The 16243-nt window shown below is 36.7% G+C and overlaps 1 protein-coding gene across 1 annotated transcript in view; it reads right to left on the bottom strand.

Moving 5' to 3' along the window:
* Positions 1-15321, bottom strand: part of LOC150090600 (transient-receptor-potential-like protein) — a 116069-nt gene extending 100748 nt beyond the window's left edge. Inside the window, exon 1 of the mRNA XM_090379000.1 lies at positions 14985-15321. The gene's annotated coding sequence lies outside the window, so the exon portion shown is untranslated. The remainder of the gene's footprint in view (positions 1-14984) is intronic.
* Positions 15322-16243: the final 922 nt, after the last annotated feature.

The following is a 16243-nucleotide window of genomic DNA, read 5'->3' as shown; positions in this document are numbered from 1 at the left end:
TTAGTGGAATTCCCCAAGATTCGGTGCTGGACCCATCTTTGTTTTGTGCATTCATCAGTGATATTGATGAAGGTATATTACGTTTAATGTCCAAGTGTGCAGATGATACAAAGGTCGGCAGGGTTATTAATGACAATAATGGCAGTGTACTACTGCAACAGGATCTGGATAATTTGGGCAGATGTGCTGAGAAGTGGCAACTGAAGTTTAACCTTGACAAATGCAAAGTACTGCATATTGGTAGAAGTAACTCCAGAGAAACGAACCAACTGTGTGGTACTACACTCAAGGAGGTAGAGAATGAAAAAGACCCGGGGTAATTGTAGAGTTAGATATGAAGAATCCCGCCAATGCCGATGTGTTTCTTCTGCTTGCTCAGATTAAGAACCTGAGGGGGCATAGATTCAAATTTAGGAAAGACAGTTGTAGAATAGATGTGCGGAAATTTGCCTTTAGCCAGTGAGTAGTTGATTGCTGAAACAAACTTTCATCTGTCGTTGTGGAAATTCACAACTTAAATAAATTCAAGGAGAATTTATTTAAGTTGTTGGAAAATTTATTTAGATTCACAACTTAAATAAACTGTACAAACTTTTAGAGTGAATAGTTGTGTAAAATGGGATTTGGTGGGGGACTGATGCTAAATAAGCTTGCTTTCTTGTATTATATGCTTCTACTATATGATAATGCTAATGCAAATACTGTCTTACAATTGTCTTTTACTGTGGAATTATGATCCCCTTATCGCTATAGGATATTGTTCTACAAATCATCGACAGAACACCATGGGCTTTCCTGGCAGCCTAAGAAATCTTAATCTCTGTCCGAATCGTAAATCCCAGATCCGTTTCTTCCTCTCCTGTTTTTAATTCAACCCCACTAAGTGTGTAATTAATTTTGGGGTTGCTGTTCCCTAAGTGCAAGATCTTAAATGTTATTGCATTAAAACACAGCTTCTGACCATTCTTGAAGCCTGTTCAAGTCATCCTGAAAGAGTGCTGCCTTGGTATTGGTCATCCCCCGATTATCCAAAGACCTCCCAATCTTTACGTCGCCTGCAAATTTTGACATTACGCCCTTTAATCCTATATCGATGTCATTTATGAAAATCAGAGACAACAGTGGTCCAGGAAGTGATCCTTGGGAGACTCTACTTCCGATGTTACACCAATCTGAAGAATATCAATTAATCACAATCCTCTGCCTCCTGCCCTGAACCACCAAACAACTCATCTTATAATGTTTCCAGTAATCCCAATGTGCTGCAATTTACAGTAACATGCCCTTAGCGACTGAGCAAGGCATTTTAACAAAACCATGCCGCGTGTCCTTCGTAATTCCATATCTATCTAAATGTGTCTGCATTGCACTCTTAATTATTGCCCCTAAGATTTACCTTACCACTGAAGTCACTCCAGTTTGTCTGTAGTTACCGACTTCACTCTTAGAACTGCCTTCATGTATTGGCACGTTGGCTCTTCTCTAATCCAAAAGAATCTCACCCCAATCCAAAGATGCACGCATAATTTACCTGAATGGTTCCATGCACTCTCTTGCCGCTTCCCTCAAAATTATTGGGTATTATGCCATTAACTCAATGAACCTTGTTTGCCTTTAGGCTGGAAAGTTTTCTAATAAACAGTCATCTGTAATTTCAAATTTATTAGCAACATTAATTGGGTTATCTAAGACTTTCTCACACCCAGTACATAAGGATCCGATCCAATTCATTTTCTTTTTCTTTATATTCACATACAATGAATCCTCCTTGTCCCCATTCTTTGCTCTCTTAGCCAGTGCCTTCTCATAGCCTCCTAACTTTATCTGCGGTCTATTTTAAGAATAGCTTGTATCGCTTGTATCGGTGTTACGCCTCGGTACTCTTCATCACTCTGTAACTGTCCTATGCTATCTTTTTCTGCTATATTAGATCGGCCATCTCCGCAGTAATCCATCTATCGTCCTCCTCCTGCAATATTTTCTTAAAAGTGTGCATGCATTCCTGACTTCTGTGATTATTCCTTTAAAGGTATTCCATAATTCAAACGTATTCATCCTCACTCTGCAATCCGCCCAGTTCACAGATGCCATATAGCGCTTTAAACGTGACCGGTCTGTTCGGAACACAGGTCGACGTTGTCGCGGCACACATAATTGGGATAGAGCACCAGTACAGCGTGCAGGATGCCGAATTGGTCCTTGAAGACGTGTGACTATATTTTAAATGAACATTAGCCTGTTTGCATCATAATGTACAAGTTCCAGCACCTTTGTAAGGTGGCAGCCCCATTGGTTCCAAGTTTGTTGACACTGCCTCAAAAGCTCCAGGAAAGAGTGTTCCACACAATAGTTGGAGCTTTTCTAGAGAGAATGTTGATGATTTTTTGATCAAATTGTGACAATGGATGAATGTTCGGTACATCTCTGTGACCCAGAAACAAAACAGATGAGCAAACATTGGAATCATTCATCAAGCTCCTCAAAAAATAACCAACAATTCTCAAAATGCAGACTCGTTATAAAAGATGGTTCACTTTGGGAAACTTTAATTATAACAACCCCGTATTTTAGAAGTTTCTGTGTCATTTCGAAACTGCCTATTCCAATAAATCTCCTACGTTTTCTCCTTTATACAGCATTCATTATCCAGTACGTTCGTTAACTATTTTTTTTGCCTCTTTTTTTTCATACCAAGGAGCCAATATCTAATTTAAACTTTTTCAGGAAGTTTCCCCTCTAAATTACATCACAATGTTCTTTTAAATAGTTTAAATGAAAGCTTTATCTCTTTTTTTTCCTTTTTTCTTTTCTTTTTCTTTTTTTGACATGCCATAGGTTCACAAAGTCTCTCATTACTGTTATCGATAAATGCTTCATTACGTTATTTTACTGGTTGTTTACGTGAATTTCCTTTAAAAGACCGTCTTAATGGAAAGCTCCATCTAAAATCATTATCTAGAAGATAGACAAAGGAAGAGGGATGATGTACACTACCAGTCCAAAAAAAAACAGAATACGCAAGAAAGACAACCTTAAGAGTTTTCCATATGAAAGAGCATCCATCAACGTTTAGAGAGCACAATAAACATAGTACTCGCATTAAGAGAAAACGCAAACTATGTACACTGCCCTACCATTATATCCAGACACCCCTTGTTGACAGTTGGTCACATCCTACCCAAACACCACGTGTAAATATTAAGCTGTCTTTTTTTTTTACATCCCCCCTTCACCTGTCGGAAAACTTTGTGAATAGATCGATATAGACTGCTTATACATTAAGCTAAAATAGCTGATGCATTCGCATCTCCTGTGGATATTTGAGGCTGCCCACGCAAGTCTTGTATGATAACAGAAGTACACTGACTGATACTGTCAAAGCTTTGTTTGGATAAAAACCTGGTATTTAATAGGGATTCATGGATAACGGAATATTATTTACACAATATATGGTTAGTTAATCATTCATCTTTTCTTATTCTGGACCGCTAGGAGAGGATGAGGAAAACCATCAATCATTGATCGAAGAATCAGAGCCTGATGCTCCCTTCTCAAAACAGATTACCAAAAAAGTATTTTTGCCACCATTAATTCCACCAGCAGACTGTTTTATGGGAAAAATCCGAGGGACTGCAGATAATGGCATTTACCTGTTGAGAGGGGAAACAGAGGGACTGCAGGCCTGTTTTAAATTATTGCTGGAAGTATACAAGCTGATGAGTTCTCGATTCTATTCTAATATCTTCCTGCTTCGAAACTCTAATTCCTCTTCCGGAGGAAGTTCTTAATGGAAAATAAGTTTGTCGAATCCCATGAGAGGAGAAACATCAACTGTTTCTCCTTCCTGATTTATTCAAGACGAACGTTATGGTGTTCATTAAATCAGTAGGATTGTTTCTTTAATGTTTCTGGGGTTAATGTTTCTGAATTCAGGATTCGGAATCCCTGAAATACCCAATCCAATTCACATATACATTTCTAATGAACGATGAAACATGTCTGAACATATCTCCTCAGGAGACACCAGTTACACTACGCACAGCCTAATTACATTCATCTTTTCAAATTGCATTTTGAATTTTTTCTAAAAAAGATTTTTGCACAGATTTACTCGTTCGAAAGCTGCCATCCCTGATGCTAAGGTAAAAATGAGCATTTTTTGGCTACATGCCAACAAATAGCATTGGGGGGAAGAGAGAAAACACTTTATTGAATGCTCATGTTCGCAGATGGCAGGAAACAGAGATTTACAATGACCACATTATGGCTTCACACACAAAAAAAATTATTAGTTTTCTATAAAAATTCTTGACTATTTTTAAGCTGTAAAAAATCCCTAAAATATATCTTTTTTGCTGCCCTACCCCTTCTAACGACCCCGGCAATAATTAACATAAAAATAAAATGTCTCCTTCTGTGTTGATAGTTGATCATAGACATTTTCCAATTGTTAGTGTTGTATGACATACCCATCACATCAGCAGTTTCAGATGTTGGCTTTCTTCCAAAAGACAGACGACTGCCACAACCTAATTTATTAAGGCATAACCTTGGCTCCCATAACGTAGTGTGTACGTTGGTCTATCAAAGAATATGGTACGCTTCCTTCACTTTACTATCATGGAGTCTAAGCTTTTTCTCCCGTTCTTTATATATATTAAATTATAAATGACTTCATTGCCTTATGGGCCTTCCAGCTGAGAGCAGTACAAAGGAGAAATATATGTTTTTCCGTGTTTTTAGGTTAGAGGATAAAAGTCGAAGCAACAGAAAAAAAAAGAGAGTATCTTACGCTGAGTAATTATTCCATTTAGACAGTGGGCGCCATTAGGGCCATTTTGGGGCCATAACAACCGCATGAATGCATTTTGATGTAGCGATAAATTTTAGGAGGTAATCTGCCACGAACTTTATCCATAACAATGTTAAACTGTCAGTTCCAGCTTAGTGGAAACTCAGTAGGTAATAGGTGTTTATTGCAGACGAAATAAATGCGGATTTGAGGTGCACTCGAAAATTTATGGAGCGCCACGTCATAACCTAAATGGAAGTTTCTATAACAGAAAGCTAAAAAAAAACGATAAAAAGTTTCGCAGACGAATGTAAACGTGAGAAAAAATCGTTTCAAAAAATATTAACTTCAGCAATTGGATTGAGTTGATTCTTCAGCACGTGCGCTGCTGAACTGATTGTTATAAATCTAGCTCAGCACACGCACTAATTGTTAGAAGTCTACTTCAGCACGCGCACTGATTGTTACGTTTATTTTAGTTCGAGTTCACGCACTATTACGTTTAGTTTATTAAGCGCGTTAATTGTTTTCTAAAACTGTTTTTAACACTAATTGTTTCAAAAGATGTTCATTTAAGGATTGGATTCTTCAGCACGTGCGCTACTGAACTGATTGTTATAAATCTAGCTCAGCACGGGCACTAATTTTTAGAAGTGTAATTGTTCAAAGTCTATTTCAGCACGCGCAGAGTAATTGTTAAAAGTCTACTTCAGCACGCGCACTGATTGTTGACATCTATTTCAGCACGCGCACTGATTGTTACGTTTATTTTAGTTCGAGTTCGCGCACTGTTACGTCTAGTTTACCAGGCGCACTAATTGTTTTTGAAACTAATTGTTTCGAAAGATGTTCAAAAGTTCAAAAGATATCTTTACTGTACAATAAAGATTTCTTCTTTATTTAAGAATTGAATTCTTCAGCACATGCGCTACTGAATTTATTGTTATAAATCTAGCTCAGCACGGGCACTAATTGTTAGAAGTCTACTTCAGAATGCGCAGTGTAATTGTTAAAAGTCTACTTCAGCACGCGTACTGATTATTGACGTCTATTTCAGCACGCGCACTGATTGTTACGTTTATTTTAATTCGAGTTCGCGCACTGTTACGTCTAATTTATCACGTGGACCAATTGTTTTCAAAAACTAATTGTTTTTGAAACTAATTGTTTCAAAAGATGTTCACTTCAGCGATCGGATTCTTCAGCACGTGCGCTACTGAACTGATTGTTATTAATCTAGCTCATCATGCTCACAGAGTTCTACTTCAGCACGCACAGTAATTGTTAAAAGTCTACTTCAGCACGCCCATTGTTACGTCTATTTGTTATTGATTGTTACGTCTATTTTAGTTCGCGCACTGTTACATCTAGTTTATCACGTGCACTAATTGTTAGAAGTGTACTTCAGCACGTGCACTGATTGTTACGTCTAGTTCACACGTGCAATGATTGTTGACGTCTAATTCAGCACACGCACTGATTATTACGTTTATTTTTATTACGTTTATTGTTACGTTTATTTTAGTTCGCACAGTTACGTCTAGTTTATCACGAGCATAGTGGCATAGCATGCTACTATGCGCCATTGTATGCATAGTATGCCACTATGCGTATGGTCAGGTGCCACCGTTGGTTTCCCACATCTGCGCCATATGTATTCTGTGTTGGATTGCAGAGCTACTGCAAAAGCCAGAAAAAAATGTAGTGTCTAGTTTATGTAGTATTGTGTTTTGTTCTGTTGTGTGTGTCTCTGGCTGCTTGGCCGCAGGGCCCCTAGTGTGACCCTACGTTGTCCGCCACCACCACTGGGAGATGAGCCAGGCTACCCATTATACTCTGGCTGGTTTTCGCCAGGGCGCTTGAGCTTTCTGGACATTGCCAGCACTAATTGTTTTCAAAAGCTAATTGTTTCAAAAGATGCTCATTTGAGCAATTAGATTCTTCAGCATGTGCGCTACTGAACTGATTGTTATTAATCTAGCTCAGCACGTGCACTAATTGTTAGAAGTCTACTTCATCACGCGCAGATTGTTGACGTCTATTTCAGCACGCACACTGATTGTTACGTTTATTTTAGTTCGAGTTCACGTCTATTTCAGCACGCGCACTGATTGTTACGTTTATTTTAGTTCGAGTTCACGTCTATTTCAGCACGCGCACTGATTGTTACGTTTATTTTAGTTCGAGTTCGCGCACTGTTACGTCTAGTTTATCACGCGCACCAATTGTTTTAAAACTAATTCTTTTGAAACTAATTGTTTCAAAAGATTCATTTCAGCAATTGGATTCTTCAGCTCGTGCGCTACTGAACTGATTGTTATTAATCTACTTCAGCACGCACACTCATTGTTAGGTCTAGTTCAGCACGGACTCTGATTGTTGACGTCTAGTTAAGCACGCGCCCTGATTGTTACGTCTATTTTTTTTTTTTTTTTTTTATACTCTAATCACAATAACATTTGTGATTTACAATGTGCTTTACAATCATGACAACACAGATAAAATAAATAGTAGGATAGTATTAATTAATTAAAAAGAATGATATAATGCAATGATTAAAAGGGAAAACATTAAAAAAAAGGATAATATTACATCATTATCAATAAAATGAATTTATTTTTCTTTATTAGCTTAAATGATACATAGAACCTACTAATAAAAGAAAGTAAATTATAATAAACTATAAAACAAATTATAAAATTCATTTTAATACTGATTTTGCTAAAAAAAAAATGTCAGTATTGTTTTAATTTAGAAATGCTGCTGTTCTATTAAAACATTCAATCTAAGATGATATGTTCTAAATTTGGTGATATGAATTAAATTATGTTACTTCGAAGGCCTAGATGGACAGTTAAAATTAATATAAGAGCATTGGAGCAGCAATTTTATCTTTAACTATAGAGTGTAGAAGATTACAATCAAGCATATTTCTTCTATCTTTCCAGGTTGGAGGGGGGAGTTGAAAATTTTACACCGATCTTTATAATTGTGCAAATAAAAGTCTAGATCTGATTTGTAAGCTAAATACCTGATGAGAGATTTTTGCAGCCGTTCTAATATATTTTTATTATTTTTTCCAAAAGGGGTCCACACCTTTGTTGCATACTCCAGAATTCGTCGAACGAATGACATAATATGATTTTGGGATATAAGGGCCAATAAAATCAAAACAGGCTCTTTTTTATTAATCCAAGCATTCTAGCTCAGCACGCGCACTAATTGTTACGTCTAGTTCAGCACGCGCACTGATTGTTGACATCTAGTTCAGCACGTGCAGATGTTGTTACAAATGTTTCAGATCGCGCTCTGTTACGTCTAGTTTATCACGCGCACTAATTGTTGGAAGTCTACTTCAGCGTGCACACTGATTATTACGTCTAGTTCAACACGCGCAGTGATTGTTAACATCTAGTTCATCACGTGCAGTTATTGTTATGTCTATTTCAGTTCGCGCGCTGTTACGTCTAGTTTATCACGCGCATTAATTGTTGGAAGTCTACTTCAGCATGCGCACTGATTGTTATGTCTAGTTCAGCACGCGCCTACTGAACTAATTATTGTATTTGAAGTTCGGCTGCTGAAAATAACGGTTTATGACAATTAATTAAATTTATAGATCTCATAACAAACACTGCAAATCAATTTTTAAATAACAAATAGGTCGTTTAATTTTATCTGCACGTATTTATGACTTTTTTTTCTTTTTTTTTTTTTTTGCTTTTTAAAGGTCATGCGCTCTAAGCAGATTATAGCAATGCAGATAACAGTGATTGGATTTCCTAGCTTTGACACATACTTCGTTACAAATGGAATGCCAAATGATTAGTCCTAATTGAAGTCTAGACATTATCGAAGCAGTCGCTAAATCAATAATTGTCATCTTTCGTTGAACGCTGCTTATCTTCTTATATATTACACTGACCTGTAAGAGGTCAGAGCTGCAGTCGTCATCACAAACATCATCTTTATTTTTGCTGTCAATTATGCTTGTTAGATTTCTTTCAGTCTTACTTTTTGCATGTCTATGTTTATTAAAAAAAAAATTGCTGACGTCATTACTATCACCAGAGGCAACAAAAACTGATAATCTTATTAACAGTAATAATTACAGAATTAACAGTTGCTAATTGTACAAAACACACAGAAAGTGAAGAAACTTCAAGTTTCAGCTTGCTTCTCTTTAAGATGGAATCAATTACTAAGGGGGAAGGTATGACAGGGCCTTTCAACGCAATAATCTTGTAAACGCTATAATTACACCTTGTAATATTTTGATAGATGGCGCTGCTATGCAGTGATTAAATTTAACATGAGTTACAGTCTGTTGACGTTGCACATGGGAGCACAAGAGCTGTAAGCAGGTTTATTGCTGAATCATTACAAGCCGACACAAGCAAAGAGCGGAAATGAGGACCAGAAAGCGGACCATTATCAGTACCGGCCCCTCCACCCCCATTTTCACTTGGCTTGTCGCTGCTACAGTTACAGATGTACTCTGTTCGGACACACACACGCTGAGTAGCTCTGCGTAAATGGAAATTCGTGGTGATGAACTCTGTTATATAATTTACATCATCTACTATATGGCTGGTGAAACACCAGGGCGGCGACAAATATTAAACATTTCGACGTCTCCCATGTGTCAACTACCAACATTTGAAATTCAGAAATAGCCCGTATTGATTCGCATAAATTTCGTGGAATTTCGCATACAGCAGATTATGTTGGATTTTCACGCATATTAGAGACCACGTGATAAGCATCTCATCACGTGCTGGTGAATTAAAAAAAAAAATAAGTGTAGAATCTGTTGGTTACAGTATTTTTAGGGTACTGTGCAGGTAGAGCAGAACACTTTCATAACTCCTATTACATGTATTTCACGTTTTTGCTGTGATTAATATAAGCCACTAGTAAAAATTCGTGGTTTATATATTTAGTAAACTGATAACAAGAAACGATCCAGAAAGCAATGATTTGGTAAACTGAAACTTTTATTTTCTGCGCATCATGCGTCCATCGGACATAATATCCAATGCATCAGCTACAATATACAGTATATGGATAGCCAATGTGATTGTATGAAAAAAATAATAAATAATAATCGCACGATTTCTATTGGTCCAATTTTAATGAAAGTTGGGATACCTCGACAAATCTATCTTCAATAAATCGAAAATAAATAATGCAATGAACGTTTGGAATAGATCGATGAAATAATGTTACGAATTTCCTACCTGTAAGTCTATTTTTGGTATTTTGCACACGTGGCTAAGCTAGTCAGTCTCATTATAGTCGCACGGTTTTCTCTCCTGGAAACTTCCATTTCTCGTCTGGTAGTAGCCAACAACTACAGAAGACACGCATTTACATATATACACGACACTTTGGCACTGAATGGCTTTGATTACTTTGGTATTTATTTTAAAAATTCGAAGCAGCTATTGTGGTAGCAATTAGTGGGTTGATTTTTAGAATTTTGTGCTAAGGAATTAAGGCGATGTGGTGTTACCGTCATGGTTGTTAATTGCATGTATTATACGATCGATTTGTTTTGCGGGATGAAAAACATGAGTTTCTCTGAGCTGCAAAGTGCAGTTGAGAGAATATTATGTTTGAACAAACGGGAAGATGTGCAGAAGGAAAAGAAAATTTTAAATGCTTGAAATAAACATTTGATTTATTTCAAGCGGTCTAAATACACGGAAGATTGGAAGAGTAGTTATTGATCAGCATCAAGCAACGTTTCTTCGGGACAACTAGGATAGACTTCAGGGATAGTCAGAAAAGTAGAAGCTATAGACTTCAGGGATAGTCAGAAAAGTGGAAGCTAAGGTTTAATACATCAAAATGCGAAGTCTTACACTTTGGATCGGATATGAAGTTCTGCCGGATTCTTTGGATCATTTGAAGAAGCAAAGGATCCAAAGAAGTTCAACTAACCTCTTGAGGGCAGAAATTTTCACTCTTCTGGAGTCTGGAAGACTAGAATAATTTATGGTATTCGCACAGTTCCAGTCTTGCCCTCGCGGTAGCACAGTGGATGCAATCACTGTCCTCTCCACACCGCGTGAAATTTGTTCAGGTTCGAATCCCGTTAATGATGCGAAGAATTTTTATGGGCTTTTTTCACAATGTGGCTGAGTTAGTCGGTCCTAGACGAGAGTTGATTGCTTCTATCTCCCGGAAACGCCAGTTTTTATGCAAAAGAGGAAAATCGAGAAACGAATGCAAACAATTTATGCATCCAATGTATTCACGCCTCATTGCCTAGTTGCTTTGGCGCGCTTAACACACACACACAATCCAATCTATAAATGATTTCAGAACTAGGGGCCGTAAATTCAAATTATGGATTACAAAAAGTTTTCTTTTAGCCAGATCAGGTGGTTAATTACTGGAATATGTTACTCCTGTGGGTAGTTGAGGTTAACTGCTTGATGAAGATCAAAGGTCAGTTGGTATCAGCGTGAGAAATGAAATGCATAAGTAGTTCTGTGGTCGATTTTCTGTTTTCTGGACGAAAAATCCGAGTTTCCGAGAGAAAAAAACCATGCTACCCTCACTTGAGACCGATTAACTCAGCCACGTTGCGAAAAAGCCCTCGCGTCATCGACGGGATTCGAACTCGGGTCTTTTCCACTCTGTGTGGGGATGACAGTGAATACACCAACTGGGCTATCCACGAGGGCAAAACAGGAATAGTCCTCGAGTTCAAAAGACTAGGGATGAATGTCAATTTTTGAAAATTTTACATACGCTTTATAGATCTATTTAAGTTTCTTTAAAAACCTCATTCTATGCACCGACTGCGAGTGCATCATCCAGAGTTCGAGTTACGTGATGTGAGAAACATATACGGGCTTTTATTACTCCAATCCACTCCGGTTTTTCATCCAACAGAAGAAAACTACCCATAGAACGCACCCAATTTACAGATTAACTATTAACTCCTCATAACCTTAATTGCCTGGGCGATTATTCCAAACAAAATAACCTTATGGAAACTCAGATTATCAGTTTATAAAACAAACAAAAAAAAACTGATTTCTCATCCATGCTTGAAGTATTTTCAAATAAATCCGTTTGACAAATGATCCCACATCCGACAGCAATAAATAATCTTCTTATTAGAGTTACTTCTTGTTTAAGAAACAAAAATAAATAATCCTTACAGTTTAAGTTGATAAATCTCCTCTCTCAACCTTACTTATGAGTCTGTAACCGCTGTCAGAACTCATCCCAATTTGTCTTGACAGGAACACCCCCCCCCCTTAACAAACTTGAGGTACGAAAATATCTCCTGTAGTTGAGGCAAACAATTTTTCATGCAGATGCCCAAGAAGATACGAAACTTATCTCCACACTCACATGGCTGTAAGAACAACCCATTTAAAAAAGAAATTGATAGAAAATCGGAAATTGATAAAAGCCATTTAAGCGTAGCAGACGCCAATGATGCGCAGCAAAAATACCTCTTCCACCCCAATAACAAGACAGTCCCTTATAATGAGGCAGAATCTCTCTCTGTGCACATCCCATAGAAAATGAATTTGATTGTAAAAATTAAGCCAAATCACTTGATACGATCGTTAAGGTTACCATGGTAACAGAGAGCCTGGATTTTTGGCTTAATTGTTCGTAGCTCCTATAACACTAGAGCCAGTATCCTCTCCCCTCAATAACAAGACGGTCCCTTATAAGGACACTGAATAGAATGAATTTCATTGTAATAATTAAGCCTAAGCAGTTGATACCAATATTCAGGTTACCATGGTAACAGAGAACTCGGATTTTTGGCGTAGTTCATAGCTTCCTAAGAAACTAGAACCAGTACCCCCTCCCCTCACTAACAAGACAGTCCCTTATAACGAAACAGATTTTTTTCTCTGTAGGCACCCAATAGAATGAATTTCATTGTAACAATTAAGCCTAATCAATTGATGCCAATATTCAAGTTACCATGGCAACAGAGAACCTGAAGTTTAAGATTACTCGCGGGCTCCTGCAAAACGAAAGTTAATTAATAGTTCTATTAAGATATATTAAAAAGCACGTGCCAAGAGAGTTTACAACAAACTTCTCACTGTTTTTGGAGATAAATTTCAGCCCTTAGGAAAAAAACAAAAAAAAAAAAAAAACCTGTGAGAAGGAGGGAAACATGTGCAGGCTAATTAATCTCTTCTGTATATTAGAGTAGCGAAGGGCTATGAGTTCAAAATCGTTATCTGTCAGCTTCTCGGGAAATATGGTAATCACGTGAGTGAGATAAATGAATTATTTCAAATCTGGTTGCATAAAAATGTCAATAAAATGTCTGTCGGTGAAGATTTGTGGGCAGTAAAGTTGAAGTTTGAAATTATGGTCTTAATCGCACGTGTTGCAAGGATGTTCGTTTATTTATTGGGCACCAGATGGAGCAGCTGGTGTAGTTAATGATTTTTTCCCTAAATAAATGGACTTCAATGTTGTTAGAATGATTTTAAAGCTTCTTTAGGCTTTGCTGAAGGAATTCGATCGCAAATGCTGCAGACATGTTTAGATTATGCGCAGTAGTTTCTCTTTGACAGTCCAAAACTGATTCTAGATTGCTATACAGAAAACAATAAAGAATTTCGACAATAGATACATTGATCACGATTGTTGAATTCTGCAACAATCGAACTATAAATAAATAAGCAATAATGCAATTGTTAATTTCGGGTTTTCTGTCAATTGTTGATCATGTGGCATGCGCTCTTCAAACAATCTTGGACGCAAACATCTAAACAATGAAAGGCCAATGAGATTTTTTTCGACCAATGAATTTTTTCGGCTAATCAGAATTTTTCAAACACTGAGAGTAATCAACATTTTCATAACAATAGGAGGCTAATTTATATGATCGAAAAAAATCAGCAGATGGAATACTATCTTATTGTTCTTGAAGAAAATCATAAAATAAAGAAATAGAAGAAACCATAAAAGAGAATATTCGATTCCAATTACTGATTACCATCATAAATTAATACAATAATCATATAACAATAAAAGGAAGAATTAAAATTATAAAACGGGAAAAGAGCGAGATTTCGAACAGTTAAAGGTAAGGTAAGATAAGCTAAGTTTTCAAACAATGAAAGGTTAAAAAATTTTTTCAAATAATCAAAGGCAAAAAAAAAAAAATTTAAACAATGAAAAGCAAAGTAACTTTTTGAAACAACGAAAGGCAAAGAGAAAAAAACACCGATGGGCAAACTAACATTTTTTAAGAAAGGGAAGTTAATAATGTAGAATAAAATCTACAGATAGTATTGTTTCTTTGAAAAATTGTGTTGGTTTATAAATACTGTATACTAATTACAAATGTAAATGAACACGACAATTAGGATACAATGAAAGGACAAATTAACACGATAAAACAGAGGACAAATGAAATTTAATTGTTTTTTTTTAACAATTAAAGAGTAAATTAATTGTTATAAAAGAATCAAAGGCAAATTGTCAAAACAACGAAAGACAACTAGCATTTTCAAACAATGAAAGGCGAGCCAGAATTTTTCACACAATGGAAAATAAAGTGTCAAACAATGAAAGGCGAACTGAGTTTTTAACAATGGAAGACATATTGTCAAAACAATGAAAGGCGAACTATTTTTTTTAAACAATGGAAGGAAACTAAATTTTTAAACAATGGAAGGAAACTAAAATTTTTTTAAACAATGGAAGACAAATTTTCAAAACAATGAAAGACGAGCTGAAATTTTCAATGAAAGGCGAACTGGTTTTTTAAAAACAATGAGAAGCAAATCGTTAAAACAATGAAAGGCGGACCAGCATTTTCAAACAATGGAAGGCAAATCGTCAAAACAATGAAAAGCGAATAAGCATTTTCAAACAATGCAAGGCAAATTGTCTAAACAATGAAAGGCGAACTAGCATTTTCTTACAATGAAACGCAAATTAATATTATCGAATAAATTCTGAAAATTTATTACTATCCTTGTACTGTATTTTGCAAATACCACCTAATTGATCCTGGAATCTTAACAAAGCTCAAAATGGCTTTTGTTAATTAATTATTATTTTTAAAAATATTAAACAAAAAGAAACGCACTTTATTTCCCGGTACATATCCAGTTGTGTTTTTACTGCATCCTCGTGGTACTACATCAGACGACAAGAAATTCAAACAATGGAGTAAACTTACTTTTTTAATCTTCGCTACTTCCATCCTTGTAAAGAACACCGAGATGCTTCAATCGTGAAGAGTAGAGTAGTACCACGTGGAATAACGGCTCTTAGCATCCCTGAGCAACACCTTTATCGTACAAATTGGGGCCTCTGTCTCCTCCGTGCCCCTTCTTTGATTTTCGTCCCTTCGTTAGCTTTAGAATCTGCTCTTCCGGTTAAGGCAGCGAACACAAAATACGAGGGTCGACCAAATATAGATTGTCCGCCGACATCCAACTTATCTTTTCCTCTATCGGACACACACACACGAGAATTTCCATCCTTCTCTCCCAGCCGCAACAACAGCCGCTCTGTCTCACGAATCCGAATGTGGCACCCAATCGGAAAACAAGACACTCGCGCCAGGATGGAGATAGAGAGAAGCGGAAGATGTGATGCGGGATGCTACGGAAGACGTATTTTTAAAACTTTCTTCTTCTCTCCTCTCCTTGGCAAATTCGCGTATAAATTAATTTTAAAACTGTAAAGGATGCCACAATTATAAATTTCCGCGTGCCTCCTCTTTATTTGGAAATTGTCTTCTCTTAAAATAACTCGCTGGGAGCGAGGGTGGAAACTATGAACCTGTTTATTCCACGAAAGATCGTTAAGGAATGTCGGACATTTAAGACGCATCGAGTCAGGGGTGGGGGAGGGTAAATAACAATTCGGTGTTGCAAAAAGTGGTGAGCAGAAAAATTACCGCCATTTTTCATTAAGGAAACCACATAGGAGATCACGAATTAATTCTAGGGGTAATTAGCCCCTCAAATATACTCAGAGGATGGAGAACCCTTATCTAACTCGTGGCATGCTTAAGTATAAACATAGCCCTGCATGATAATCGAACGAATAGAATTTTGAAGTGCACCTCTTTTATATATATTTTTTAAATTGATGATAATTTACTATACGAACTCGATTATCCGAACTAAATTGGATTGGAGAGTTTCGGATAATCGGATATCAGAAAAATTGAGAAAATGGTTAGTTTTTTTACATGCCTCTGGTTAGATAAGTTACAAAACTGATAAATAAGAATTCAGAGAAAGGCGCGCGAACCTTATTTAAAAGAAAGTGCATGCGATCTCTTTAAAAATCTGTTTTCTTTTTCTTGAAAAGAGAATTATATTTCTTGTTGCAGTCTGGGAAGCGTTTCGCGGTCATCAGCCCGGCTGACGATGTATTGTCCTGTTCCTCTAGATAGGCTAATACATTTTCAATCAGTTCCATCTT

The sequence above is a fragment of the Mastigoproctus giganteus genome, chromosome 1 (assembly GCF_048544385.1).
Source record: "Mastigoproctus giganteus isolate SK-2022 chromosome 1, ASM4854438v1, whole genome shotgun sequence".
Classification (NCBI taxonomy): Eukaryota; Metazoa; Arthropoda; class Arachnida; order Uropygi; family Thelyphonidae; genus Mastigoproctus; species Mastigoproctus giganteus.
Note: the sequence above shows the minus strand (reverse complement) of the source record. Positions and strands in the feature narration are given on the sequence as shown.